This window comes from Maniola jurtina, chromosome 16, assembly GCF_905333055.1.
Source record: "Maniola jurtina chromosome 16, ilManJurt1.1, whole genome shotgun sequence".
NCBI lineage: Eukaryota > Metazoa > Arthropoda > Insecta > Lepidoptera > Nymphalidae > Maniola > Maniola jurtina.
In genome coordinates, this window is record NC_060044.1 from 7,014,793 (window position 1) to 7,041,579 (window position 26,787).

Here is a 26,787-nt window from a genome sequence, read left to right on the forward strand (position 1 = left end):
TGATGCTTCTTTAAAAACGTAGGTAAATGAAAAGCTCGGCAAGATTCTTATATTTACTGAATTTAGGTAATTACACCTGAAACTTCACAGAACGTCCATCAAAATAGTATTAACTTCTCAAATAAGTATTATAAATAATATAATTATCACTGAACGTAACGTTCGTTTCTTTAGCAAATCTCATAAAGTCAAAAGGCTATATTTAAATCGCACAAAAACGTTGCCTAAAGGCCTCTTTAAGAAAATCGAGGCGCCGAAAATCCCGAGGAATCGAGATGGCAAAATTGATAGCCAGCGTTTTTGTCTTTTTCTGCCCTGTAATCGAAACCTGTTTCCATGTAGAAAAATACTGCTGAGGTTGTAACACGGCATTCCTGGCAAGGTAGTCGATGTACATTGCTCCGTCGACTTAAGAAGTTGCCGTCGTCGGCAGTTGGAAAGCAGACTTTTCATCGTCAGGACGCCTTCGCGGCGCGTTGATCTCTCGCGGTAGTGCCAACTTCGAACAGTTGAAAAAATATATTTTAAACTGATTTTGCTTTATCAAAAAGTGGCCAGTGTTATAACATTTGAGTGCTTCGTTGGATTGGATACCAATTCGGACACCGGGATTGTTGATTAAGTACGTATTAATTTAATGGTGACTACTTAGTGATACGGAATTTGAATAAGTAATATATTGGTTTTGAAACTAAATTGGTGATTAGGGAGATCAATTTTAATGACTGTGATTAAATAGCTGTCATTAATTCAAAATTTGTTCCAAGATTTATGATTCCAGCCGAACCTGCAGTTTAAACAGATTTGTTATTTTGACCGTTAATTCGAAAAAGTTTTGATTTCTGTAACTTAACTTTAGTAAGATTAGTTGGCATTAACTTGTATTTAAAGGCTAGAAAATTCTAGCCTTTGATTTTCTCAAAAGAAAGACTAAACTAGAAATAAGAATCAAAACTCATACATTTTCTTCTATTAAAACCGAGATGCTCTACTCGAATCATAGTAGAACAACCTACTTAACTATGAGGCAGAGCATCCTTGTAGCTATGTATTCCAAGATGATGATCACGTTTAAATTATCTCTTAACCATGGATATATATATAATCATAGATATAATTCAGATCAAACGGATCAAAAATACTTGAATAAACTTCAATTAAGTAAAATTGGACAATGTGCGGATAGACACATTTTTTTCAATATTAAGAATCTATGGCTCTGATTTTGCAAATCAATAAACCAATAAACCATTGCTTTTGGGCTCGTCAAATGCCACAACTTGGCATACCTACTCAGTTGTTCCTAAATTAAAAAATATTGTCACGTCTCTTACCACAGGTGCTAATTAGCATACGAATAAGTTATTCTGCGTGTTAGTCAATCACTTGAAGGCAGATGCATTTCCACATCTGGCTGCGAGTGCGACCTCTTACAAAAATTCATATGCATCTTTATGTAAATTGGAAACCTGGTTTCAACTGACTAAAGAAATATACTTTTATAATCCCGAATTGGATGTAACCCAGCTGAAATTATCTTGGACGTAGAATATTATCTATTTATTTTTGTTTTTTTTTTTTTAAGAGTGTTCTTAGCTATAATCCAAGAAAATCGGTTCAGCCGTTTGAAAGTTATCAGCTCTTTTCTAGTTACTGTAACCTTCACTTGTCGGAGGTGTTATAAATTTACACTTGTTATCCCGTTTATTTAAGCACCTTTGAAATTATTTTAGAAAAATCACTGTTTTTGTTTCATTGCAGAAATGCCGCCAACTCTTTTCCCAGTTTCCAACATAGTTTACAAACTATCCGTAAATTCGCAACACTGGCCCACTTTTCGTTTTATTTTCACTCCATTCAACGTATATTTTCACAACTGAAAGCCGATCTCCAGTTTTGTTTGGTATTAACGGTCTTTTCGGATACAATACTGAAAACACTGATTTTCAGATAACTACGTTAAATTAAAGTTTGTTACATCCATTTTATCGATTACTTTATTTTGTTTGAATATTTATATTATTAATATTATGTTTCATATTTAATACAACTTTTTACACAATATTCTTTCGTCAGAATTAAAACCCAAATAATATTACCTCTTTTAGATTACCTAACTTTGATGCAATCATTGCTAATAGCTGATACTATCATTATTGTCTACAGCAGTTTTAAAAACAATACTTTAAAATCAGCTATTAGAAGATGCTACAAGTACGATCAAAATGATTGTATCGAAAGTTATGTAATACCTATAGAAGCAGGCTCTTATATTTTTGATGATATCTCTAAGATGTCTGGTTCTACTCTAGGTTAACTCGGTCATTAATAATAAAGATCATACTTACTACTAGCTGACGCCCGCGATTTCGTCTGCGTGGATTTAGGTTTTTCGAAATCCCGTGGGAACTCTTTAATTTTCCGGGATAAAAAGTAGCCTATGTGCTAATCCAGGATACTATCAGGATACTATCATAATCCAGGATACTATAGGATTATGTAACAAACATACACACACACACACATATAAACTTTCGCTTTTATAATATTAGTGTGATTCCCCATCAGTCATGACCATCGCTAACCGATACCGTACACATCTAAAGCTGAACATAGGTATCTTGTAGGGGCTTCCGCAATCCGCACGCCACCGTCTTGCACCACCTAAATCCAGTTTCTCTCTAGTCTCTACGACTTGTTTGATGTTGTCTGTCCATCTAGTAGGGGGTTGTTTTTCGCTGCAAGATCTTCATTCTAACACCTTGGGACCCAAAGTCTATTATTTATCGGTTTTTCGAACAATGTTCCCTGCCGATTGCCACTAATTCGGCTTCGCAACCCATTGAGTTTCTCGGTTTTCTCGGCTGAAATGCATGGAAGAAAGCAGTAGGTATCTTAAGCAAATATTTAGGTATTTAAGGTGATTATTTGTATTTTTTTTTTCTCTGTATGTTCCTGTGTTCTGTGTTTGCGCTATCTAGTCCCAAATAAACGAATATTTATTTATTTGAGCTATCTCGGTTACGTTGATTTTCCTACGAATCTGCTCATTTCTGATTTGACCACGTATAGAAACTCCAAGCATAGTTCACTCGCCTGCTGAGTGTCTCTGATCTTACTCGTAAGGCCCATGCCTCGTATCCATAAGAACATAAACATGAGTAAGACGAGAATCATGTTTAGTGTTCATGTCCCGCCCCATCCAATAATATCTCGAAATATTAATTTTCGAATCACAAATATAGAACCCATAATACAGTTCGTATTGATGCCTTCTAAACATTCTTCATTTTCTATTCGCAAACAAAATGTAGGTGCAATTTCACTCACATTCCGCGCTTGGATTTGCATGGACATTAAATCTGTTTACAGAAGAGATTTCTCGACGATCGGCCTAGATGCGCTCCAAACATGCAAACGGGATATAAATTATAATTTATTGTGGCTAAATATTACATCTTCGAAGAAATTGAAATATTACGCAAAAACAGACGATTTATCATAACACTTAACATATCACGATTTGAATAATATATTTTTGATTGAATTTTCAGTGATTAGACACTAAAGTGTTAATTTATATTTATAAAAGTTCCTGTGGCATTTATGAAAATTATTTTTCTTACTTGATCAAGTGGTTTGAGCAAGTACATTACGAAGCCCGTCAGTCAATTTCTTTAGGTAACATTTTAACTTTCAGTTAGATTTTTCTCAGTAGGTATAATATATCTCTACAATTTTTTTAACTAAAAATCAATTGTTGTATCTAATATCTAATTATTATTAATTACAAATATGTTATTTTTACGTATCCAACACATAAAAAAAATAATTAAAGGTATTAGTTTATGAGTTTACTGGTTTTTCTTTAACATTCATAACTTTAATGGCAATAGTCATTACTAGATCCAATCAACTATCCATTGTCGTACTATGAACGGTGTTCGATTCGTTTTTATTGTCAATTTGATAAAATAACACTAACTGCATTGATAGTGGTTTTCGTTCAATTTTATGGATATTGATATTGAGTATAATAAAAATTATGTATATTCAGTAGTTCTACAAAATCACAATAAAGGTCAATGTACAAAATAAAATCGAATCATACAATCAGTTTAATAGAAGACATCTTTATCTTTACGCAAATCCGTTGCTAGACTTAGGCCATGCCTTGTAATTTGTAGTAGTCTTGCCCATGTCTTCCCACTAAACTACTGGTTTTCATATTATCAACTTACATATATTTACATTCGAGTTTTGTTTCAAAGCAGCTGTTGTTTCTATAGCCGACAATATCATAATCATAATAATCATTTTTTTGTAATTCTATTTATGTCTGTTTGTCTCTCGGATTATCTGGGCATCAAACCAACTAATGAATTGAGTTCTTTGTTTGTTTATTTTTACAAAGCTTTTTAAGTTTTGGTCTTTAAGATACAAGCAATTGGATCAATAAGATTTTACTGAAACACAATGAATTATTTTATTATAAATGCAATTACATTTTACTTTTGAATAAGACTTATAAAATTCTATTGAAAGAGGAAGCATTTCGTCGGTGCGTCTTGGACTAAGTCAAACTTGATAACTTAATTTTATGTTACGTGTATAAAGTACCTGGAGCGAAATAAAAGGGCAAAACAGAAAAGAATCACAATGGACATTGTAAATATGCTGTATTATCAAAATGAGTGATATGAGAGTGAGTTACGTAACAAGATGGCGACAAATAGGGTACGACAAAGTTTGAAATAACTATGCAATGTGATGGTGGTGGTCCAAAAGTTATCTAACTGGGTTAGGCAATAAAAAAGATACAGTCGGAAGGCTTTTGGTTATCAACAGATAAACATTACAGAATATTTTATGGTCAAATACCATACCAACATAACGGTACCTAACAGATAAATTTTTAAAATTTTACTTAATATGATATTGTGATCAATTCTAGTACGTTGATCAAGTAAACACCTGTGTAAAAAATATATCTTAAGATACTTTTATTTATTTTCAAAGCATACGATGTGAAATCGAGAAGAATAGTTGGACCATGTTTTTTGTTCTAAAATATCACGTGTAATAAAAATCACAGTCTTTGCATAATATTACTTCCGCAATGGTACATAAAATCTGTCACGTAAAATAATGGAAGTAACTGTCACTAGTAAATAAGTGGCGTGCTAATAAGTAGACAAATCTTTCCTCTTTATAGTTTTGCTTGCGGCTCCGTTCGTCGACCCCTTATAATAACACTTTACGATTATATGCACTTTGATTAACTAACGATAGATATCTACATATAGCTTTCATACACCAATCATATTATATTACTAGCAGACGCCCACGACCTGTCTGCGTGGATATAGTTTTTTAAAAATCCCGTAGGAACTCTTTGATTTTCCGGAGTGAAAGTAGCTTATGTGTTAATCCAGGGTATAATTTATCCCCATTCCGAAATTCAGCCAAATCCGTTCAGTAGTTTTTACATTTCGTTAGTCATTGGTTTAACTCTAGTGATTAGCTTTGCGGCAGTGGATCATGGAGTCCAGGTTCCTTCAATTACTTACGAGATGAAGATGAGTTTTTTTAAACCCAAAAAGTGGGCTCTTTCTATCGAAGAGTTTTGCAAGTTTCCGTGAAAGGAATAAATTATTATAAGGACACAATAACAATAACACAATACTTACTAACAATATATTTTTATCAAACTAACTATTAAACAATTCATTACAAATTACAATCATCAGATAAGAAACTTATCTTTCTAAATTAAAAAAAAAAACGCTCGTTGAACTGAAAAAATATAGAGTTACCGTAATAACAGTGGAATCTTTAATTGTAACTGTAACTGATTATGTATGAGAATTAATAACAAGTATTACAACGGGTTGCGTGATAATTTCAGTTTTACATAGCCGCCCACCTATCCGCCTTAATCTTTATTTCAGTTTTTTTGTTAAATAAATCTCGTAATAATTTGATGAATTGCTTGGATTCTACATAGTTTATTTTCAAATCCAGAGTTATGTGCTTTAACAGGGCTCTCTCCGTCACTTACTCCATACAATCGTAGTTCCAATTTCATTTGAATATTAAGCAACCATAGTCCATGAAATTTTGCAGATATATTCTAGAAACTAATATCTGTGCCTGTGGTGTTTTAGATTTTTCTGAAAATATGTAGTTTTAAAATTACAGGGGCTCAAAGATTTGTATGTTAATTTTTAAGACCGCATAACTTTGAAACCAAATATTTTAACAGAAATCTGGAAAACCACAGGCATAGATATTAGTTTCTAGAATATGTCTGCAAAATTTCATGGACTTTGGTTGCTTCATATTCAAATGAAATCGGAACTACGTTTGTATGGAGCGAGTGACGGAGAGACCTCTCTTAAATGTATCAAAGAGCGCGTGTTGAAAAGTAGAAAATTTACGTATTAACGTTTATATAGCAGTTCGAATGTTGTAAAACAACTTTGTTTAGTTTTCTATACGCGTGGAGAACAGTTTCCAATTAAGTTATGCGGAACGACTGCTTCGAGCGAGCGTAGTCGTAAGCTATCACGAAACGGGTATCACATGTCTTGATAGTGCATTAATAATAATTTCTTTTCAGAATGCAAATTTTAAACAAGTGTAAAATAAAAAAAATTTAACACCCCCGACAATTGAAGGTTACAGTAACTAGTATTAAATAATTTACAGAAATCAAGATTCATTACTAAAGTGAGTCAGAACGTTATTTAACCATCATATTTGGTCCTTTCAGAGGAAAGGATCCTGATTCCGCTGAATCAGGATTAAGTAAATGAAAGCCACTATTCGGATTCACTTCATTTACGAAACGTATTATTACCAACACTGCATCTCTCGAATATATATTAATTTACATATGCTATGCTTACTAAAGTTTTGCTTAATTTAAAACAAGTGTAAATTAAAAATTTTATAACACCCCCGACAAGTGAAGGTTACAGTAACTAGAAAAGAGCTGATAACTTTCAAACGGCTGAACCGATTTTCTTCGATTAAAGAACACTGTCGAGCAAGCCAACTTTGAAACAAAAAAAAAAACTAAATTAAAATCGGTTCATTAGTTTAGGAGCTATGATGCCACAGGCAGATACACAGGTCAAACTTATAACACTTTTTGGGTCGGGGGTTAAAAACCAATCCGCATCTGAATAGTGGTTTCTTCATCGTTTCTTGACGCCTGATGTAAGAGTAGGTTATTTATGGTTTTCAATACGTTTCTGGATCTTTGAAGATACTGATGTATTCTAGTATGTACCTACATAATAATGTTTAGTTTCTAAGACGCTGTAAATAAAGCAGTGCGGCCTAATTATTCAAAGCTAATAGCAATTGGTTAGTGACCGACTGTACCTTTTTTATCATCTAAGTTGTTATAAAGACGCGGTGGACACTTATGTGCTGAGTCATCTGAATGTTTTATCTACATATGGGTTAATAAGGGATTGTAGGAGTCCAGGGATGTGTGCGCAACATCTTTGTATATCAACGTCATAATATAAGAGGAGACAAGACAGTGCCACACATCCGGTACTCGCTAATTCTAATTAAACCGTGCAATAAACTGCATCCGCCACATCATTTGTGATCTAATTATTAATTTATCGTAAAACTAGCGACCGCCCACGGTTTACTTCCGTGGACTACTACATTTTGAAATATTCCCCTTTTTCCTGATACTCGTAAAGGGAAATCCTGTACGAGCTTTCTAGGATCTGAGCTGGGCTGTGCGTTATGAGTCAGTCGGTCGATGAGTAGGATTTTTCTTTTTATATCGTGCTATAAGAGGTATTGTATTAATTTGTTTGGTAATTGAGGCTTGTACTTGATAGATAAGTCAATTATGCCTGTAAAAAACATGATGTGGTTTAAGTTTCAACGCACTTGTTGCATGGATTTATTTATTTATTTATTGTATTTACATAATTCTTACAACTATTTACATTGTATTTTTAGCGCCCTGAAGTCTTGGCGACTTGTCTGGGCGCTGCTGCGGATGAAAGCGTATAAGATTCTTGCCTCGATTGTATTCAATCTACATGTAAAATAAATATTAAATGCGTCCTACTGGTCCTACTCAAACAATACATCTAAAGTAAGAAGAATGATCCTATAGCTATTCAGCACTACTCAGTGTTTACATTAGCACGAAGGAGCACTTACATGTATAAGGCCGTCGAAGTATGTCAACCTCAATACCGTTAGAGTTCATTAGCTGAGATGATCCAAGTAGACCGCCGTGATGTCATCCTTGTAGAGTGTGCTTACTTCTGCTGCGACGGTTACATATAATGCAGATACCAACTAACGAGTTAACGAGATTGTGCGAGTAATTAGAGTTGCCGTATTTGATACTGTTACGTTAAAATACAACTTTGTGTGCCTATCGTTTTTTAACCACGTATAGAGCAAATGATGATAATAATAGTACAATGGTTTAGTAATAAATCTAAAGTCAAAGCGATAAATTAGATGAATGAGTTTGATTTTAACAAAAAACCATTTAGGTAAGTAATATCTGCATAACATAGTAAGATAATATTACGAGACGGAAATGCAGCCAGTATTCTTGGCACCATTCCACGCGGGCATGATTTGTATAGTAATTAGATAAGGCTAGCTTTAAGTTTTATTGTAATATAGATAATATTATTCGCAAACCTACGAATGATAAATTATATAATGTTAGAGAACACTCAAATGCCAATAGATACCTACTACATGAAGTGGAAAAACAAGAAAGAAATAACCAATGAGAAAATACCTTTCACATTTACCTATTAGGATGATACTACGAAATCACGTTTTAAAGTTAAATAACGGATTAGAAAGATTTTATTGGGACCTTTCTTGATCTACACACTAACAAATTCAAAAGATGAAATTGAAATATTTTTCTATTTATAGATGTTGGATGTAGTATAAAGGAGTTTATGTCATTAAAATTATGAGATCATTGGATTTATGATCTCTAATCCCACTGGTTTGATACGTTGACGTACCTGTATTTTATGTAGGTATCTAATAGATAATTCGAAAACTCACTTCCAACCAGCTTCTTCCAGGAGAAAAGAGTTTGTGATGCATCATTAGCATTGTATGAGCTGGATAGGCGCAGTGTATCCATGTTATTGGAACTTGATCAAACTACCGACCGAAAGGTTTTAGAATAGATAGAAATCCATGTGTTCTCTCGCTAATCCTTGGACTCTGCTATGAGTCCCACGGAGCATAGGTTATACTTGAAATATGAGAACGAAGGACCAAATGCAGAACGGGTTGCAACTTGCAACTCACTTGTTGTCCCCGAAGAAAGCTGTATGATGAGTTGCAACCGCAATCGTTTCATTTTGAATTCTAAAATATATTACGTACAAAAACGTAAGTAGGTACCTACTTTTTAGAGTTTCGTAACTCAAATGGAAAAAAGGAACCCTTATAGGATCACTTAGTTGTCTGTCTGTCTGTCTGTCCGTCGTATCTGTCAAGAAAACCTATAGGGTACTTCCCATTGACCTAGAATCATGAAATTTGGCAGGTAGGTACGTCTTATAGCACAAGTAAAGGAATAAATTCTAAAACTGTAAATTAGTGGTTAGTGGAGCATTTAAAAAAAATAAAAATGTGTTTCAATTTTCAAACTAAGATAACTACACTAAATGGGGTATCATATAAAAGGGCTTTACCTGTATATTCGAAAACAGATTTTTATTTATTTTTATCCAATTGATTTATCGTGCAAAATGTCGGAAAAAATACCCAGGTACGGAACCCTCGGTGCGCGAGTTTGACACGCACTTGGCCGGTTTTTTTATAATTGTATATCTAGCCATCTAAATATATTTGCACCTGCATCCACGACACCGCAAAAGTGAATGTTAAAATAAAAGAAGCACACACGATTTCGTAATAATAATATGTTGAGTACATTAGTTGCACATTGCGTAATGATCATCTTTCCGTTTTCCTATTTTGTTAGCCGATTTTTATATTAGCTTATGCAACTCATATAATTTTTGCAGTTTGGTCAAGCGAGAATATTTTCGAAATGGTTCTGTATATTTATATCGTCGTCTCTTGTAGATTTGTAGATACTTCCACATGGTCTTGTGCCGCCTGATTGATTCCAGCGGCTCCTTGCAACACGTTTGATGTTCTATCCACCTAGTAGAGCGTCTGCTAACGATGCGCTTTCCAGTGTTTCAATTCCATTGTGTTAAAACTATTGCCTATATTATTTATAAGTAATTAGTATTATATATAAGTATTCATATTTAATTCAAGGATTTACGGCCAAAAAATAATAAGAGGGTGAAGTAAATGGTTAAGTCTCTACCTACTCTACGGTTGCCTTTAAAAACGCTTTCTATTTTATCCACCACACACCTTATGCTTTAAATCATCCCCAGAGAATAAACACACCATAAACGTACTGGCAAGTCTAGTTGACCATAATCAGACATCCAACAACGACCAACAAAATTTTAGTTTTTATCAAGAATTTCCAAAAAAAAAACTACAGTTTTTCCACCCATCCAAAATGCTACCAGCTTCAATACTGTCTGCGGATCACGTCATAATACCGAAGGGTGAACGTACCGACTACCGGCAGATATTGCTTACATTCGGCGTCGAATTGAATGTTGCTTGTTTTATTTTCTTCTTTCAACTCGATCGCTCGCTGTGACCGTGCAAAAATGATTTACCGCTCATTTTTACCCGCCAATAACGTCGGTGTGGATTATCTACAGAGATATTTTTTCAAACAAAACGCTCTAGCTGTATCTACCTGTTCTATTATTATTATTAACTAGCTGATGCCCGCAGCTTCGCCCGTGTGGATTGGTCAGATCCCCTGCAGCATCAGGATTGAGGAGTTGGACTCCAAATTTTTTATGAAACAATGTCGCAAAGTTCCTCTATCGATTAAAAAGGAAATGACGCAAATCGGTTCAGAAATCTCGGAGATTTCGGTGTACATAGGTAGAAAAACACAACTCCCTTTTTGAAAGTCGGTTAAAAAAGTAGCCTATGTTACTTCCTGGTCAATTCTCTACTTGTCTGTGAAAATCCCGTCAAAATCGGTTCAGCCGTTCCGAAGATTAGCCTTTTCAAACAGACAGACAGACAGACAAAAATTTTAAAAACGTGTGATTCAGTTATAGTATCGTTCAAATAACCATATGACCTTAATATGCGATAGTTATTTCGAAATTACAGACAGACACTCCAATTTTATTTATTAGTATAGATTTAAATGCGAAAGTACGAGTTTCTCTCTCTGCATCGTATTCCTGATTGCTAACGGTCATGATCCCATCCATCATTTATCATGATATTTATCCATATGTTAGAAACCTTTCCGCAAGTCCCAACAACAACTACACAAAGTTTAAACTCAATCGGATGAGTGATGCGCGAATCCATAAACTAAAGATGTACAGACGCCATCATCATCGTCTTCAACCAATCGCTGTCTCATTACTGATCTCCTGTCAGAATAAGGAGGGTTTGGTCATGAACTCTCAAGCATGCGGGTTTCCTCACGATGTTTTCCTTCGCCGTTAAAGCAAATGATACTTAAATTGCTTAAAACGCACATAACTTCGAAAAGTTAGTGGTGCGTGCCCGGAATCGAACCCCGGACTTCCCGACTGGGAGGCCAACGACAATATACAGACGTATAGACAAACAAACATTAACTTAAATTTCATATACAGCTTTAAATGTAACCACTACCGCAATTCTTAGCTCGTAAAACAGTAGCCACCGTGGAAAGAATAACTGACCTTGATATTACGTTATCGTGTATATCTTAATAGTTTCCCGCGGATGATGCGGTTGCTCATTTCACATGCCGTGATCTACGAGTACGTCTAATGACGACCACTCTTGCGCAGCGGTTCGTGATTTCTTAACCAGACCACAGATTTTTTTTTTATTTTTTAGAAAAGAAATTAGTCATTTTAATCCCCCCTTAATTCCCCTTTTCCTCTCCAACTAAGCGTTAAGCTTGTGCTAGGAGTGGGTACGACAATAGTGCAACGGGTGGGGTTTGAACCTCCGACCTTTTCGGTTTTCAGTCCGCTCCTGTAACCGTTGGGCTATTGAGGCTATGATCACAGATTTGCTTCTTTCTTGTGGCAATTTAGAAACTCTTCTTCTTCCTAGCATATTACCTGCAATTTTGACCAGGGTCTGCTGATGACGATTTAAACTTTGACGGGCCACATGGTTTTGCGATTCCATTTGGAATATAGGTAGTATACCAGTTTCAATCAATCAACCTGTTTGCATTCACAGCTGGACATAGGCCTTCCCAAGAGTGCGTCACCACATACGGTCCCCCGCCTTCCTTATCCACCCACTTCTCTTTACCTTCTAAAGATCGTCAGTCCGACGGGTCTGAGGTCGTCCCATACTGCGCTTGCTGGTACACGGTCTCCACTCCAAAACACGTCTGCTTCAGACATGGCCTACCCACAGCCTACCTTCCCTACCCTTCTCTACCCTAGGCCTACATTCAGCTTGCATTCGTTGAGCTATATCAATTACTTAGGTTCTCCTATGGATTCCCACGTTACGAATTTTGTTCCTCAGAGAGACACCCACTCCAGCACGCTGGGCCTACAGTGTTTAACTTAGATATATTTACAGAAACTTATTGGATAGGTAGGTACCTACAATGTAAAAAAACACCGTAAATTGTGGTTAAAGAATTTTATTCTCAAAAGAAATCATACTAACACAAGTTTACAAAGAGAAGTTATAGTAGCAAACTTAAGCTAATTTTATCTTCTAATAAATTAAGTAACATTTAAATTAGGTATCCGAAATAGACTAATATATTAATCTACACATTAATTAAACTAAAGATTAACTGATGTGCAAGCTGATGTGTTGATATTTTAGTTGGTGACTTGCCATCAATTGCATCAAAATCTAAAAATAAACTGTTTACGCAAACAATGACAGGATATCCTTTGATATTAAAATAACAGCTTTATGGTTATGAGACAAAATTACTCATTACTAAACAAAGAAGACTGATTTGGAAGTAACATTTACTATAAGAACATTTTAGAGTTGCAACGGAGACTTCAATATTAAAAAAAAACATCAAAATTAATTGTAGTACCTACGTAAGTATCCAAAATTAATAAAATTGAACTTCAAGCTAGCTAATTACTGTACAAATCATACTCGCATGGAATGGTGTCAAGAATAATGGCTGCATTTCATAATTTGTAAATTAAAACCATAAACAGTAAGTAGTTTAGTTGTTACGCCTATAGGCACTTTTACATTAGCATGTCGGTGACGGTGATGCAAACTTGAAGTTTGTATCTACGCCAAAATTGCTCAACGTGCCTAAAGAAGTTTTCAGTTCAATATCCACGGCGCTGTGGCAAAAATGAGTTTTTTAGACGTCGGTTTTGGCGGAAAATAGCTGGTAACGAAAGGTAGCAGTGTTCGCTTTACGAACTGAATTATATTAAACAAGTGTAAATTAAAAATTTATAACACCCCCGACGATCCAAAGTATTTGAGTTTTCCAAAACATCATTTTCAAATAAATAATTATGTATTTAGGCAACGTCCATCTTGACAGCTTGACATTTGTTTATTGACATAATATTATGAACCTAACGGTTATCTAACCTTCTTTTCTACAAGAAAACTAGAAAAGAGCTAATAACTCTTAAACGGCTAAACCAATTTTTTTAGATTATAGCTAAGAACACTCTCGATCAAGCCACCTTTCAAACAAAAAAAAACTAAATTAAAATCGGTTCATTCGTTTAGGCGCTACGATGCCACAGACAGATACACAGATACACAGATACACAGACACACAGATACACAGATACACACGTCAAACTTATAACACCCCTCTTTTTGGGTCGGGGGTAAAAATTAATAAGAGTAAGAATTCATTTTGTTGCATTCACTCTTAGGCGTTTTTGGACCCATTCGTATTCGGTTAACGAATTGAATTATATTCAAAAATGAATCAAAGTGACGAATTTATTTTGTTGCATTCATTCTTAAGGCGTTTTCGCACTGATTCGTATTCGGTTCGTTTTCATGATTCGTGAAAAAACAATTAGAAGCGGCCGTCATACAAAACGAACTCGAAAACGAACCGAATCAAATGAGTGCACAAACACCCTTAAACATTAAACGAAAATAATAAATCAATACTAATAGTATAAATACTAGTTTCGTTACTCATTTTCGACGTCTTTTATTGCTGCACGGCGGAAATACGCAAGGAAATCTACTTCGGAAACGTGGCTTGGAAATTGATTTATTTATTACACGAAACATCATTCGCGCCTCGAGAAAATCTGTTCCATGCCTTTGTAACACATATTTTGTAATTTATAAAGTAAACATTGCTTAAAATCCTTTTTGCAATAAGGTATATATATTTTAATAAAGAAGTTTATACAGGGTGTTTGGTAATTAGTATATAAAGACGACACGTACCCATGCTACTTTGATCTGATAAATACAATGCTGAATTATAATGACGAAATAAAATTATAAAAAATTTCATATATTTTTTTTTAATGTTCAAGTTTTCATGGCCCTAACGTGCCCTAACTCACTGAGATCGTTGGCCTTGGCCTATCTAAAGATGGCCAACGATCTCGGTATTATCTTATAATGATATGTTTTTGTGTGCAATAAAGTGTTCTATCCATCTATCTATCTATCTATATAAAAAAATAATGTTTCTCTGACTGTCTCACGCATCCACGCATGGTTGATGATATTGGATGGAGTTGAACTTTTGTACAGTTGTTTTTGACACTTGCCGGAAGGTTTCTGACATAGTACCAGCTGACGTACCAGCTATAACAAACAAATAAAATGAGTTCCTTAGCATTTACAATATCCTATGATGCAGGCTAGGTTTTAGCGATCAAAGAGGTTTCGACGGAGGCTAGTAAAATAATACATTAATATCATAATATGATTTTCTCGGGATAATAATACAGTGGTCTTCCACATCTTTCTCCATATTAATTAATACAGTGCTAATATTTTATCAATAAACGCCTCGTGGTTTAGCGTTTTCTTCTATGTTACGAGTAAATAAGATATCTAGGTGTCTGCAAATAGGTATACTTATGTTAAGTGTTGTTATGTTATATTAGATATTCTATAAAAACAAAATATGCTAAAAAAAAACAAAAACGTGTAGGTCTATTGAAAACAAACAATCTCAAGGGTAAATAATGTTTATAGTTTCCAATACGAATGGAGGTTATTTACGTTATCTGTACAAGAACAACGTGACGACAACCGGCAATACGTGACTACAATGTGTGGTTCAAATGCTAATCCAGTACCCGTTCAGTCCCTGCCCAGCGGAACTGCCATGTGTGGACAATTTATTCATAGCTTAGGTACTAACTTTTCAATTCAATTCAGTTTTAAACTTGTTTACATTTACATTTTAAAATTCAACTTGTGATATTAAAAAAAAATCGGAAACGAGTAAATTGATTTTTTTTTATCTTGATACCTAGGTACATTACACGTGTAGCTAAACAAAAATTATTTTTTACTTTTTAGTGTTTGTGGTTTTTGAAGTCGGTTTTATTTTTCTTTTGAAAATTTTTCATTTCACAATTTTTAGTGGCCCCACTGTACTATAATATGCTATGCCCAGTTAAAACCCTACTGTTTACTAAGCTATTACACTGATCGCGAGCAATTTGCTCTTATCCATTGAGGAGTTCTGTTCTCCATCTCCGAAGACATTCATTAGATCTTCACCAAATTTATATGGGACAAAAAAAAATGGGAAAAAAAATCCAAATCTGTCCAGGGGTCTTTGAGTAATTCCGACGAATTGAGAACCTCTTTTGTCTTCCTTTTTTGGAAGTCGGTTAAAAATATGTAATTATTTTCTAACTATAGATAATTTCTTGCCATCTACTTAATCGATTTGGCTTACAAACAGCGGTTATAGCTTGGAAAACTTAAAAGTAATACGAAATCAAAAACATTTTAGAAATGTTGGTTATTTCCTAGGTAAAAAATAAAACTGTAGTCTAAAATTGGAGTTCTTACTTGAAAAGGCAAGCAATCGAACGGTAACTTAGGTAGCAACTAGCAAACCGCATACGGACGTGATATTATAGACATGAAAATTATAACGTTTCTATTTTTTTGTAAGAAATACTCAATCAATCTGTTTCTAGGTATCTACTGATAAAACTTTTTTATGAACACGTTCAATTCTGTTATTAGGGAGGTAACTTTGTACATAGCTTGGAGGCCAAACCATGTAATGTATTTGGAGCCAATTACCTACTAGCTTCCATTGTGTCCTATAACTTCTATTTTAAACTGATTTCATTAGCCAAAAACAGCCCCATTTTTACAGTATGGCAGTAGGTAAGTAAGTAAAAACCACTCTCGTAGGTAGTAAAGTAAAAGTAAAGTAAAATATTTTTTATTGTTCACCAACAAGACATAGTAATAAATTAATAACATTATAGATTTATGTACAAAAGGCGGCCTTATCGCTAAAATAGCGATCTCTTCCAGGCATGTATTTTCATCTAGCCATAACAAGGCTGAGGACCGAGTGTGGTGGTGCTCTTTAGGGAAGGCCTATATGTCCAACAGTGGACATCCACAGGCTGATGATGATGATCATGATGGTGATGATAACAATATACAATACAATATACAATACAAAAAACTATGACAAGAAATTTTGCAAAAATAAATTTCAACGAGACGTGTGCGCGCGCATCCTACGTACAAAATATTGGTTTAGTCAATAAAATCCTAAAAATAACTGCATTATTTATTGCACATACAGGATACACCTACTCGTACAAGAATCCATTACAAATAGAATGTAAACGATGGAGATTGACTCATAATTAACTTCTTAATATAATAATGATTATGTATATGTATACTTAATATTTTATGTTATTGAATTAATAATCTAGTCTACTGCATTTATGAAATTCCAGTTAAGCTAATCGGAGTTTAACATTAATTACGAAAATCGTCAAATATAAAAACTGGTCAGTAGGCAATGTTGCAGGTTTTTAATCCTTATAAAAAAGGCCAATTACGCGTGAGGCCAAACTGGTATTTTTTTATTGTGACAACACTTTTCAGTGTTTATTGTATCGATGCATGCAATTTGACGTACGCAATATGTTTTTACCTACTTAAAAATATTAAAAATATATATATTTTTGTATCTTTAATTTTATTTTGAAAATTACCTGAACATACAATATAATATGAGAACATACATAGTTTGTGCCACAACAAACAAAGTGCATAGGTAATTTTTATTAGATATGAACAAAGCACTTGGAGCCACTGTACCTATACAGTGGCTCCAAAAGTGGTACCCTTCCATAGTCGCTTACTGGTGGGTGCAAACTTAGCTTTGTTGCTGACTGTACTATTACGACAGTACAAATTACTTACTACAGTTACAAGGTTTATGTGCATGTAAAAAAATTACGAAATAATGAGGTACTTTGCTTGCATTACTGACTGTTGGAATATACCTATCGTTACTCAATACAAAACGCCAAGACAAATAAAAAATGTTTTTTTTTGGCATCTCATTATATCTACTAATATCACAAAATACTAATATTATGAAAAAAGCAAAGTCGCTTAAGTTCTAATAGTATAAGTGATCCCACCAAAAACATTGCATGTAAAGGTTGCCAAGACTCACAAGTTCATAATGCTTTCACTGTTAAAAAGTTATGAGATCTCTAGTAGAGCCATAGAGCCAAGCCCCTAACAGAGCTTAGATTTGTGCTGCCCATGGAACCTATCCCAAGTCCAAAGTATGTAGCTCCTAAATGCTCTTGAATATATCACATTTTTAGCAATAAATAACAACTAACAAATAACCATAAATAACAAATAACTCTATTTACAAGCTCTGTTTCTACAAACCCTACAGCTTTGTTAAAAAAGTAGGTACGGCTTGGCCGTTATATTGAAACATTTCAGTAGCTTTTCAAAATCGTTTGAAAAGCAGATATTTTGAGATTCACTAAAATAGAATAAAGTGGTTCAGTCTAGTACTCTAGTAGAAAGTCATAACAAATCAAGGTTTAAGGTCAAAAGTCTTAGAAAGCACAAGTAAGTACTCGAATACGTGTAGAACGTGTTTAACAAATTATGTCCTATTGCTCTCTATGACTACCTACTTTTGAGGTACGTACGTGATCAGATCAATGAACCTTTCACAATGAGTCGGTTCCGACCAAAAAAACAAAGGAGCGCCTAAAGTCTAAACTAATTAAAGGAAAGAAATGAAAATGTAATAATATGCTAAGAAAAATAAATTATGTAAGAAAATTAACAGTGCACAAATAAATAGGTATCTTCAAATGAAACCACTTCTATATCGATCGATGAAGTTTGTTTTATCATATTATATAGATACCTACTTACTTACCTACTTTAAATTAACAGAACGTTAAAATGATATTTTTAAACGTAGACGTCGTGGCTTCTTTTCTTTAAAGTTTTTCAGTAGCTTTTACTTGAATTTTTAGCCATCTTTAACTATATCTACTATGAACTGGCTATGTCAATTTTTATAACCTTACAGAAAAGATGAAGGAATAAATTTGTTTCCTTCAACTGAGTAAATAGTGATTATATAATTACGCCTTGTACCTATATGTATATGCCTGACACTCCTGCCAGCGTAGGTGAAGCCTCGCTAGTCGCTACTAAATATCCTGCTTATTTTTTGTTCCAAACTAGCTGCTAGACACAAGATAACTGTCTTGAACTGTGACCACTGGTGAGAACGAAATAGTATAAAGTAAAATCTTCAATTTGAGGCAAGACATGTTGCCCATTCACAGTCGATATATCTGTCTCTGACATAGAGTTTTCTATTCAGACTCTACGTACGTTAATAAGATACAAATATATCTATGCTTCGTATAGTTTTAATTAGCTAATCTATGAGACAATCCTGACGCTGGCGTCATCTCGGCCTTGACCTTGACCGTCCTTTTCGCTTCGATGATCATAAAGTATTGGTATGTTTTTTACCTCTACCGTAGATAGGCAGGTATATGTTACAGTATATTAAGTAGGTTTTCAAAATATAGGAAGTCGAGAAATAATGTGTTAAAAATGGTTCAGGATTGAATAACACACATAGTATTTTTTTCATCATGCCCAAAATAATATGATCTCAAAAATTTGATATTGAAATTGTGCACCCCACTTTTCCGGGACCACTTGTATGACCGATTTGGAATCTTCATAACTTATATCTATAAGTAACGTTAAAAATTAAAATACAATATAAAGACATAGGGATTTACTAAAAACCGGTCAAGTAGGACACGCACACAAAGGTTTCCGTACCATCAAAAAAAAACATGACTAGATTTTTCTCTTTTAATTTTCATGGCGGCCATTTTGAAATTGTTATTATTTGTTATTTAGCGGCAATATAAATACACATTTAGGGACAAAAATTTCTACTCTCTATCTAATACAGTTCATGTGATACAGCCTGCTGACAGACATATAGACAGACGGACGGACAGACGGCGGAGGCTTATTAGAGTCCCGATTACTTACAATATGAATTGTGGTAGGTAAGTAATATTTACCATAATTATTCAGTCATTCAGTCATCGATTGCAAAACCGTTTAAAGCAAGTATTGAATAATCAAGAGGTAATCGATTACCTGCAACCGATAGTAAGTAGTTGTAGTGTTAAAAAACACTATGCTAATACCAGCTGGGTATCTATTATGTGGCTACAGTTTCCTTATTGATCTTCTTTCGGACTTCCTTGCTTTCGGAACATTTAAAAAAAGTTAATTTGAAGTTAAGTCATAGTGAATAGGTACCTAGCTGGCTGTGCTAACTGTGATAAATGTGCCTAATTCTGTTGTTTCCAAATGTCTAAACGGACAGTTTTAAATCTAGTGCTATCTTTTTCCGCGGGGAGCATTATGAAAGGGATAGCAGTACATTTAGACGTGTTATTTTAATTTAAAAATTAGCCCAAATCTCAATATAAGCTATACGTGATCACGTGTATTGTGATAGGTACGAGTATCTATCTCAATAGTTAGAGCACGTAGAACTCAAATTATTATTGAATTAGGTAGACTATTTATATCTCTAAAATAAAATAATTCGGTAGGTATAAAATCGAGTTATTATAAATAGATATCCATAGTAATATTATAAATGCGAAAATGTGTCGTATCTCTCTGTCTGTCTGTCTGCTACCTTTTCACGGCCCAACAGTTTAACCGATTCTGACGAAATTGGGTACAGGATTAGCTTATATCCCGGGGACGGATATAGGCTACCTTTTATTCCGGAAAATCAAACAGTTCCCACGGGATCTTTAAAAACCTAAATCCACACAGACGAAGTCGCGGGCATCCTCTAATTTGCCATAAATATTAAAAACAACATTATATTTTATTATATCTATTATAGAACTATTTAAAAAGTAAAAACTAAATCACTAGTTAGTATGATAAAAACAATTACTGTAATTCTCTAAAAATATTTAACTAACTAATTAAATTTTATAAACGAAACAGCGGATGCACTTAGTTTGATTGCCCCAAAATCGTGGTTACGTAACAAGACTGTAATGTACACAACAACGGATTTCGCAATAGATCATTAATGCCGCAGTATACTGAAATGTGTTAAAACTATAAATAACATATTGGCAACATAATAAATCCAAAAGTGAAAACACAGCCTTGAGACATATTTGACTCAAAAACTCAACTTTTTGTAGATTATTTATTTATTTAATACATATTCTGTTCTTTACATAACCCAAGTTAATTAATGCTCACGTTTCATGGAGTCAACACATGAGATTATAGGATTTTCGATCCAATTGGAACGAATTTCATGCTCGCAAAATTCGGCTGATTCCGGTCATGGTCCATAAATTACAAGTGAAGCTATTACGAAGCCATTACGAAACTGAGAAGTGTAAACTACGCAATGTGTTACAATTAACATAATTAACCAACTTATTCTATTAGATCACATATGCCGATCGCAGTATGGAGATCGGGTGAATAGATATGCTAATTTTTGAGGCATAATCACTTTGTTACAAAATAAAGTAATGTTCAATTTTGTTATCCATAAAGCGCGTGTATCTAATTAAAGTTAGTAATGATTTTGAAAAATTATTGACTATAGGAATATGTATTTAAAATTGATTCATAAAGTTATTCATAAAATGCCACAATTCCTTCAGATATTCTGCTCTAATAAAAAAGTCTGTATATTGCACACCCATTATAATGGTAAATACAAAGTAACCTGAAAACTTTTTTACCACCTACTGTAAATTGCAATAAATAAATTATGATTATGATTGTTATGAGTCATAATTTTAACTATCTGAGAGATTTCTTGTCACAACAAGTGTAAATTAAAAATTTATAACACTCCCGACAAATGAAGGTTACAGTAACTAGAAAAGAGCTGATAACTTTCAAACGGCTGAACCGATTTTCTTGTATTATAGCTAAGAACACTCTCGATCAAGCCACCTTTAAAAAAAAAACTAAATTAAAATCGATTCATTAGTTTAGGAGCTACGATGCCACAGACAGATACACAGATACACACGTCAAATTTATAACACCCCTCTTTTTAGGTCGGGGGTTAAAAATCCCACTTATGTAAGGATTATAAGATTCAAAGTACCTAACTTTAACTATATGGCTCGTCTGAACTAACTGCTTCTAGCTCTTTTGTTATAATCATTCTTTAAAAACTGCACCGTATTCAAATAAAATACAGTTCATTTTTATTCGTTTTGTGGTATGTAATTGAGTTTTGTATCGCAGACAAATCGCCGGCAATTTCCCGTCTCATGAATTGATAAATAGTGACCTTCTTGATTCAGAGGTATGCGATCGGCCTCCTTGTGAATAGTAAATCATACTTAAACATGTTTACATTGCACCTACGTTAAGGAATATCAAAATACTATGATATAAGTACAAAATAAGTGGACCTACCTACATAATAGTTATAGGTAGGTATGTGCTTATGTTTTAGTATACATACAAAACTGGCGAAAGTTCGTAATGCAATTAATTGATTTCAATTTTAAAACAATTTGTGTTGTTTAGAGAGTCGTAAATCCTAATCCCACTTCTGAAATAAGTAATAGGTACATTGATCATTGCTACACAATCTATAAATCTAATATGTCATCCACACCCCGGTAGGTTTTTTAGGGTTCCGTAGCCAAATGTTTTTAGCTGTTGGAGAAATTACACGAAAACAATCTGTTTACTTATTAATGAAACAATTTTAGTTTTTTGTGACGTGTAACTAATTCGTACGTAATTTATGTAGTGAAGGTAGGTACTTATAATTAGAGGAATGCAGAGCTGGTATTGGCGTCTTGAAAATTTCACAACACAGAAAAAAAAGGAAAAAAAAAACATTTCCTACAACACAATGGAACAAGAAAAACAATTTGTTAGTAAACATTGTACGTCCGCCGATTGACGCTGACCCACTTACTGACTGACTACACTTCAATTACCTTGCAGCTCCTCATTCGATCGTGCAAACCATTTTAAACTTTATAGCTTCGTAGGTTCTTCCCATTTTGAAAATTATTGCTTAAAATCGATGTCTTGAAACCTTACCTGTTGCTAAGTTGACATGTATTTGATGTACTGTCAAGCCATTTACCACAAACCTAAGTAGTAATCATGTAGTAATAGTTTATGAGATAGTGATATCAGAGTGAATCTATAGAGCGCACTTTGACTTTTATTAGACTAAACCGAGATAGATTTATATCTCTACATCAATCTGTCTCGTTTTAAAGCATTATCCAAACCCTGTGCGACCATAAGTGGGAACGTCAGCCGCGCGACGGTCGCCTCCCTCGATATTTTCCCACGTTTTAGAAATTCTAAATCCACGCCAAGAAAGTCTCGGGCGTCAGATAGTCTTTTTATAAAACCATATAAACTGACTAACGACACTCAAACTAGACTAGACTAGGGACTAGAGCTTGAAAGCCTAAAGGTTCTCTAAAACAACCCCCGCTAGAAAGGATTTGCAAAAATACCACCCGAGTGAAGCCGGTGTGGGTAAGTACTTACGTAATAAATAATGCACAAAACGAAAACTTTCTTCTTATGATTATTTTACGTATGAAATTTTAACTTTCGAATATTTTTTCAATAAAGATCTCTGTATTCTAATGTCGTGACTTACCTAATCAGTGCAGTATCTATTGGGCTTTTAAAAATAGGTATATGTTGAGCAATTTCAGCTCTTTGACTACATCTAGGTAACTTATATAAGTTAGGTAGGTAATATTTAAGTGCTACTTAAAATGTTAATGTTCGCAAGGTAATAACTTTGAAATGAACCTGTTTCATATGTGTTTCATAAACCATAAGAATCTGTCAGGTGTGGGTATACCTACCTAAAATAGATGAAAAATAACTATTCCTCCCTTCACTCCGAAATTACTGAGTCTCTAAAATTTTGCAAAAAAAAATTACTTAAGTATAGAAAATAGTTTAAAAAGACTATGGTCTTAAAATAACATAGTATCTTGCATAAAACCTCGCGTACCGTGCTGTTTTACCAACTGAAATCTTAGTGTGTAGTTACTTTTATTTAAAAAAAACCCGGGCAAGTGCGAGTCAGACTCGCGCACTGAGGGGTCCGTACTCGGGTATTTTTTCCTACATTTTGCACGATAAATCAAAAACTATTATACATAAAAATAAATAAGTACTGTTTTAGGATGTACAGGTTAAAGCCCTTTCATACGATACCCCATTTGGTATAGGACAGACACACAGACAGACAGACAACAAAGTGATCCAACAAGGGTTCCGTTTTTCCTTTTCAGGTACGGAACCCTAAAAATGTATACATATAGACGTCATACAAGCACACCAAGATGCGAACGCATAATGTAGGTGAATGGCATAACACAGGAAGACCAGACAATATTGCACCTGCAAGTAGGTAGGTAAGGCACACTATAATTTCCTAGCCGCAAAATGAAAGACATCAACTAAGTAGGTATACTTATAGCGTGACAAGTCGCAAGAAAGTGAATTATTTGTCAACTTACATTGTATTCTACTGGTATTTTACAAGTATGTAGAAGAAAACTGTTTCTTGTATAAGTAAGCAATGCTGCTTTCGTTTTTCTCAATATTTTCCAAGCACATACAGTAAGTAGGCACCGGTAGGTATGTATTTAACTCTCAAAGATAAATCTTGACCAAATTATGACTCACCATTCCAAATGTAACAACTATTTATACTCAATCGCTTTTTTCTTACAAAGCAATGCAATTTTTTTACATTATACAATTTTTTTTGGCACACTGCCAAGCGCAATGAAAAAAAAAATGTAGATAAGTAGCTTTGATAAATTATTTTGATGGCTAACACTTACAAATACTTAGGTGGCTAGTAGGACTACATTTTGAACCAGCGTCTTCAGCTAACTTGATACTTACAACTATAGTAAACTAAACTACCACTAAAGATTTTCCAAAAAACTTCTTGAAGTTATAATATTGCTCTCTTATAATTTCATTGGCCATCGTAATCTTATCCAGCTATTCCGACTCTATCCAGCCAACAGTTATCCAATTCTGTCAATTAAACCAATCCCGAGTACCTAAATGAATAATTGATCGTCGGATCAACAGCTGTAGTTTCGACATCGGGCGATTGATATCCGATCTCAGTAATTAATTTAGATTAAACAATTTAATTGACCATCTAAGGTTACTGGTTGAGTAATCGAGAAGATCAAATAATGCTACCTTCCGTTTAATATAAATATTTGGATATGTAAGCTCGTATCCGTAAACTATTGAATTTATTAACCTAATATTCTAAGGTTATTTATTATCAATGTACCTACGCAAAATAAAACGTTTCATTAAAAATATATTAAGTTTAAAATACTAAAATATTAGGTATAATTTTAAATAACTTGTAAAACCTGCCTAATTATCGCAAAGAAAACCACCAAATTACACTACAAAATATTAATTGATTGATGCTGTGTCCATAAAAATACCTACTACGCAGATAAACGAGAAAACGTCAGCGACCTGCCCAACAAACTAGTTGATGATTAACAGGGCTCTCTCCGTCCGTTTCATACAATCGTAGTTCCAATTTCATTTGAATATTAAGCAACCAAAGTCCATGAAATTTTGCAGACATATTCTAGAAACTAATATCTGTGTCTGTGGTGTTTTAGATTTTTCTAAAAATATGTAGTTTTAAAATTATAGGGGCTCAAAAATTTGTATGAAAATTTTTAAGACCGCGAAACTTTGAAACCGAATATTTTAACAGAAATCTGGAAAACCACAGACATAGATATTAGTTTCTAGAATATGTCAGCAAAATTTCATGGACTTTGGTTGCTTAGTATTCAAATGAAATTGGAACTACGATTGTATGAAACGAGTGACGGAGAGAGCCCTCTTAACACAGTTAAAATGACTCTAGCGCAGCAATTAACGCATTAAACAGGTAGGTAATACTATTATTTTTAAGCCGTGAATATTCACGTCGTGTGTGTGTGTGTGTTTGTGTGTGTATGTGGCAAGCTAATCATTAATCATTGAATGCTCGCGTCGTCGTAACCTTGACTCCGCTTAATTGTAATGGCACGTAGATCGTCCCACGGGCTTATTTCATACCGATGTTGTTATGCTACCATTGTTTCGTACAGTAATAACTCCTCAATGATTAGACTCACGAAATATTTGCAATCGAAATAAGATACACGATAATGACTGTCATTTACATCTGCTTCATTTCAACTATAAATGTGTTATTACTACATGATTTCAACACACGCTCAACAGATTGTAATGATTAAATATTTTTTTGTTATCAGAATAGCCGAAACTTTTTTATTCAAATAGCCTTTTTTAAATCAAAAATAAACACCAATCAAATGTTCCGTATTTGTTGTACTATGGTATTTGGAAATAAATAATGAAAACTGACAAGGTCTTTTGTTTGTCTGTTAGGTACAAATATTGCTTCCCGATGAATTAGGGACTTTTATATTTTCCTACTCTGGGTGATTATTCTAAGTTGCTACCTTACCTAGCTCCCTTAATTTTTTGAGAAAAAAAAATGATTCATTATTTCTTATTATTAAATTCTTGTTTCATTATTATTAAAGTTCTCTGCTGGATACCTACAGGCTTCTCACAGTAAGTAAGTCACGGTAAGTTTTACTATGGAGCCGGTCTTCAAAATTAAGTTTATCTAGCCGCTTCCCGCCATCCTCTTTCCACTGCCACTTCATTGGATTTTGCCAGAGATAAATTAATTACTAATGTTATTCTCTTGTAAGCATTGTTTTCTATTTGGTCAATAGACCTCGTAAAAGGTAACGGTGCCTTTGCTTATTAATAGAACCGTTATTGCTTTTATGTTGCCGCCCGACCCGCGCACGCACGGCTAATCGCAGCTGGGACCTACATTCGATTACCAAAACAACTTATAAGTTACTATTATTAGTTATGGCCACCGGCTATAAATGGGAATAATTATGCTTTCCCTCCTTAACATTCACGGCATTTGAGTAGATAATATCTAACTCCTTTACATACTCTTTGCAGGCATTCTAATTCTTTTACAAATAACTAAAAAAAAACTAAGAAGTA

At 34.0% G+C, this 26,787-nt stretch overlaps 1 protein-coding gene across 1 annotated transcript in view; it reads left to right on the top strand.

Moving 5' to 3' along the window:
* The first annotated feature begins 412 nt into the window (after positions 1–412).
* The window catches only part of LOC123873284, a 58,695-nt gene continuing 32,320 nt past the window's right edge, over positions 413–26,787 (top strand). Inside the window, exon 1 of the mRNA XM_045918074.1 lies at positions 413–622. The gene's annotated coding sequence lies outside the window, so the exon portion shown is untranslated. The remainder of the gene's footprint in view (positions 623–26,787) is intronic.